Raw genomic sequence first — 6,386 nt, 5'->3', positions numbered from 1 at the left:
TGAGTGAAGTCTCGACAAACTGTCACGGACACAGAATACAGACTTGATATCTACCAAGAAGTTCAAGAAGAACTGGCAAGAACTAGATTAATCAGATGAATACAAGAACAATACCAGAGAGGTGAGCTAGAGCTCCAAGAGATGTGTTGTCGAGAGTGAAGAACTCTTTAGCCTCGATCCTAATATATACTCCTATTTAGGAAGCTTCTCAAGCAACTTCTACCAACTAGGAAGCTTCTAGAAGGTTCCAGAGACTTCCTTCTTGAAGGTTCTAGAAACTTATCTCTAGAAGGTTCTAAAGACTATGTCCCTAACAATAGGTGGGCTATTTAAATATTTCACTTTTAATTATTACAAACTTATGTCAATTCATACAATGATGTATTAAATTGTTGATAAAAAAATTTACATAGTTAATATTTTTAGAAATTTATATAATTATTCATCAAATCTATTACTTTAATTGTCTATAAAACTAGAAATATTTATGCCATTAATATGTATTTTATAAAGTTTGTGATTTCATTTGTTATATATATTTGATAAATTCAAATGTAAAAATTAAAATAATCATTATTATATAATAAATAAAAAATTAATTTAATTAAATAGACTTTATTTATTAATATAACATTAATTGAATAGAAATTTGAATTTTAAAATTTATGATAAGAAAATTTTAAATAATTCTTATGGACTTTTGAAATATATATTTATATTTTAAAGATTCTATTAATCTAAAAGAAGTCGTTAAATTATATATATATATATATATATATATATATTTTATAAAATAAAAATTTAATTATTAAAATTTTGAGATCTATGCCTATTCTTATTGATTTACTTCATTATGTGCTCTTGAATATCTATTGCAAAATATTTTATATTAAAAACTATTATAATAGGATCAAGTTGTAGGGTTTGGACTCGCCTCTCTACAAAAACATAAAGATCACTATAAGACTATGAAGAAATCCATGCCAAGCTCAAGAGAATCTACTTAATTCAATCTTCAAGTTGCCTGTACAATTGTATAAGGACAAATATAACCTTTTTTATCATAATAATATATGAGAGGTATCGACCTATTGTAGGACTTAAATTTAGGGTTAGGATGTTACTTTGATTAAGGCTAGTGAGGATATTATCCAATGATTAATAGGTCACTAATCTCAACTTGTGAAGGTAAGACAAAGTAGGCAAATGGAATCATGGCGAGTTTGTCTGTATATGCAACAACAATAAAAAAATAAATTTGCACATGTGACAACTCCTTAGTTCATCTCGAAGGAATGTAATTAAGTGAAACGTGCATAGAAGGAGAGAGGAGGAGAGATAACAAATAGAGCTTGAACTAGTAGTAGTTTCTATAAAGATGGAAAGACATGCAACTATTTACTTGATGAAAGTAACATTAGGTAAGATTAAATCAAAGGATTTATTTTGAAAAAGTCAAAGATTTTGGTTGTCAAAACATATTATGTGGATGACCTTGAACAAAGTCAAAATTTAACAAGCAATGGACTATCATCTAAAGTAGGTGCTCATTGCATATGTTGTAAGAAATAAATAGCTATCCAAAACCACTCAAGAATGGTTGACTAGCATATCAAAAGAAATAAGAGAGGAATACTAGTTTGGAAGATATTTCGGATTTGAATTTTTTCAAGTTATTGACAAAGATAAGGCAAATACATAAAAGCCTTACATTTTGAGGCAGAGCATATGCATATTCCAACCTTAGGTCTCAGGATTTAATTTGGCTCAATCCATAAGCATGAAAATACATATGTGGATTATAATGATAGTGATACCAGACGAGTTTTGGAGCAACATTGATAAGTGGGAATATGACTAAATAGTAAAAAATAAAAATATGGATGTTATTTTAAAAGAACCTAATATAAAGATGTAGTAGAAAAATAAGAATAAATAATAGAAAGATAATAAAAGATTTAGTCTTAATATTGTGTTTTATAAAAGAGACTTCTATTTACTTTGTAAAAGTATAAATGAGCCAAATCAAAGTAAATGAGATAAGAAATTGATATAGACATATTTAAAAAATAATTGTTAATAGGTTGTAGCAAAAATTACCTCAAATTATTAAAAATTGATATTCAAAGAGGATTGGTTATCAACTTAGATCAATATCATATCCAAAGTTACAAAACCACATATCTATAGCAACTCCAGAGTTCTTTTGTAAATTACAAAGTGAGATTTGACAGTAGACTTGAAGAAATTTTGTTGAGTATTAATTTCATATTATTTGGATTAATATTGAAAATTTGAAGAATTTTTAAAGTTAATAATATATTTAGTAGGTTTAGATTTTGAAAAATAAAAATATGTTTACAAATTTAAGAATTTCTTGAATTTCGTAGCTTATATACAAGTGAAAATTGGATAATTTATCTTTGTGCTTATTATAAATGTGTATAAGAAATTTGAAGTCAATCAAAAAATTAGATTAAAGTATATGAGGGTTTTATAGATTATGGTTTTATAAATTTGAGAATTAAGATTAGTGAGTGATTCCAAGATCTAACAATATTTGCTAATTGAATTAAAGAAAAAATTGGTCAAAGTAATTAAAACTTAAATATCTACATACAACCCAATTTTTGGAGCAATTAAATAATTTAAGAAGGAAAAAATAGTATTGAAAGATCAACATTCAAATTGGAAAAGGAAGGTTGCCAATGACCAAAAGATTTTGAGAGCTTTGCTCACTATTGATATGTGTGCTTTTTTTCAAATTTTTTGTAATTGTTACTTACTTAGTTGTTTTAAGTTATACAAATTTTTAGTCAAAATTAATAATTTAATAATTGATTGTTAAATTTTTAATCTGTTATAGAATTGTTAAAATTTATTTAAGATTTAGGATTTGATTAAGAATTGATTAGGATTGATTTAGGATCTAAAATTTAATTAATATTCCATTAGGATTTCGGATTTGTTTAGGATTTGGTTAGAATTTAGGATTTTATTTGGATTCAATTAAGATTTGACTAATATTTGATTAGGATTTAATTAGAATTAGATTAGGATTTATTTAGGATTTGTCTAAGATTTGATTATGATTTTACTAAATTTTATTAGAATTGTTCTAGGATTTAGGATTTCATTAGGATTTGGACTAGGATTTACTTAAGATTTATTAAGGTTTCAATTAGAATTTGATCTAAAATTTGGTTAAGGTTCATTAGGATTTTAATTAAAATTAAAATAAGATTTAATTAAGATATATTTAAGATTTATCTAATATTTCTATTTTTAATATTTAAAGGATTTTTTTTGTATTTTTTTCTAATATTTCTTTAAGATTATTATTATTTCTTTAAAGATTTATTTTTATATTTTTTAAAGATTTTTTATGTTATTTTTCTTTGATATTAATTTAAGACTTCTTAATGTTTCTTTTATAACTTCTTTTAAATTTATTTTGAATTGGTTAAAGTTTGATTAGGATTATTAAGAATTACTTAAAGTTTATTTAAGATTTTATTAGACTTAATAGGATTGTTTTTGCATTTCTACTTACCTTCCATAGTTATGTGCCTGGTACATTTTGAAGTAAGAACACATGTAATACAACAATCTACATAAATTGATCAAAGCTTGGGAGCAATCGTGGACAAATATCAAAGAAATATACATTGCTCATACCATAAGTTCTGAAGATCAAAGTATTGAAGATCAAAGTATTGTTTGAATTCACATTAGGTACTTTGAATCTATAAATAGAAGACATAACTTTTATTAAAACTGATTATAATAATCTTTCAATTTAGTGTCAATACTATCTCTTAATTACACACTTAATAAAAGAATGCCATGCTTTATTTGGCACAAAAAGAATATGTACTCACTTAACAACATCAAAGAAGACTAATAAAGATTTGGATCACATCTTATCCATAGTCATGATGGCTATAGCAGAGACTCATAGCCAAACTCTACAACCAATCATGGGCAATAGATGGAAAGATTAATGGACAATCTATAATCTACTTGACTAATATATCAAGCTCTTTTACAAGCTCTGAAAAATCATTCAATTCAAAGAGGAGTAATTACAAAATGCCTAATATGAATCAACTTGGATCAATCATGGAATGAAGTAAAGACAAAAGCTGGAGATAGACTCAATGAAAAACTCAATCAATGTTGCAAGGATAGAACTCTTTTGCTTAATACTAGCAAATTCTTAGACATATACAAATTCTTAGAAGTTTGCAATGAATGGCAAATAGGGAGAAAATACAATGTACAAAGCTTAGATTGGTATATATTCCATCAAGCAATGCTTTGCTATTACTTAGAAATCATAGCCCAATTGAAAGTATATTAGTGGCAAATGCCAACCAACAAAATAGTGCTGAAAGAGGGCTGGACGAGCAATACATAACTACTAAAAATCATATAAATTAGGATAGAATAGTAATGAATTAAGAAGACATACAAGCAATGCAAAATGGGCCTTTGAGTAGGAGAGATAGATAATAGTATTTGAATGCCATGGATGATGATAAAAATATGGATTAAACAATTTATGGTACATTGAAAAATATAACTCTCAATAATGAGGTCCTAGTCCATACTATGCCTACGATCTTATAAGCTATAGAGATAGGAATATACTAGCAAATAATTAAATATAAACATATAGCTATTCTAAGCAAAAGAGAATAATTAGATATAAATATTAATCAAGGGATAATGGTAGAATTTATATCTACTAACAACCAACCCTTAATTTCCATTAGTAATGTAATGCATGTGGTTCAATTCATTTTTGAGTATCAATCAAAAAGAATCCTTCACTTATTAGGTCCTTTATAGAAAAGATTAAGCCAGCATCTTTGATTCATATCTTTTTAATTGATACCATTGTTCTAGGAGTAATTGAGAGGACAAAGAATAAAAACTAACTTATTGGTCTCTCCAATAGAAAATTGCCTCTTGATAAGGATACTAGTGCAATTTAATAAATAATTGATTATATTCAAAAACTATCAATCAATATGAATTTGCTTAAATCACATTGAAGTCCAACAAAAAAACATTAAAAGTGCATAGGATCAATTCAAAATTTGTATTATTTATACCATAAATTAATAAAGTTCAACTTCATGTATCAAAAGATTCAATGTCTACATGCACTTGACAAGATGGAATGGATAAGAAATTATATGAGACAACAATTTTTTACAATGGATATTCTATATATATAAGAATATTTCTTACGTGGTAACACTCTACTTGTACTCAAAGAAATATTTTGATTAAGAGAAATATTTCACAGACAAGAAGCAGTCCTAGCATATAATAACTCCATGAAACTAGATGGAGCTAGGAATAACAAAGTCTACTTATGAATAATACAATAAATATCTCATTTGATTATAATAGTGAGGTAGTTATGGACCAGCAGAGCACAATGGATGTGCCTTTATAGAATTAATGGATCAATTGACATCTTTTTAAATGTGCATGCAGTATTCACATTGTTAGAAGAATGACTACTTTGAAGAGGAACTTATATAAGTCCTGCCAAAAGATTGTAAGTCAATAATTATTAATAATTAGAATTTTACAAAAAATAGAGTAGAAAAGTTGAATATGAATAGGTCAGTACGACTAATCCATGAGTTGACACTATTCTACAATCTTATTAGAAGACTACATATCATAGATGACTTTTGAGTATTGATTAACATCAAATTCAACTAAGATAACTATCAAAGAGAGGTATCACAAGCCATTACTAGGCTTGATTGGATATAGCCTTTTTATTATTTGGACCTAAACTGAGGAGCTCAGAGTACTACATTAGAAGTAATAACATCCACTTAAACGACCTTTTTATATGGAGGGAGATGCAAATATTCCTCAAATCAAGGAATAATTTATATTATATAATGAATCCAATATTTTTGAATGAGCTAGTGATTTAAGTTCAATATATTAATTGTGGATTGTACATGAAAATTTGAGATTTTTTGAAAAAATTTATTTGTATATAAAATTCTACAAGAAGTAATGTATTAGAAATATGAGGAAGAAACAAATAATAGAGACAACTATCCATTGATGGCTTCATAAGATGGTAGTTGGCGTCTATTAAGATCCAAGTAATGCTTAGTTATAAAATGATATAGCTAGCTTAGTCGATGAGTTGAAAGAGATCAAAGATAAAAAGATCAAAGAGCAGATGCAAAAATGTTGAATCAAAAGATACCCTAAGAGAGACCAATACTCTCATGTCCTTTTTGTGCCAATATAAAATAATCAATGGTATCTCAACTAATAGAAATAAAAGTTGAGGGGCAAGTCCACTCAAGATAAAAGAAGATGGCTTAGGTTTACATGAC

The sequence above is a fragment of the Physcomitrium patens genome, chromosome 20, assembly GCF_059467195.1.
Source record: "Physcomitrium patens ecotype Gransden chromosome 20, ASM5946719v1, whole genome shotgun sequence".
Taxonomy (NCBI): domain Eukaryota; kingdom Viridiplantae; phylum Streptophyta; class Bryopsida; order Funariales; family Funariaceae; genus Physcomitrium; species Physcomitrium patens.
The sequence above is the reverse complement of the archived record's forward strand: the minus strand, read 5'-3'. Positions refer to the sequence as shown.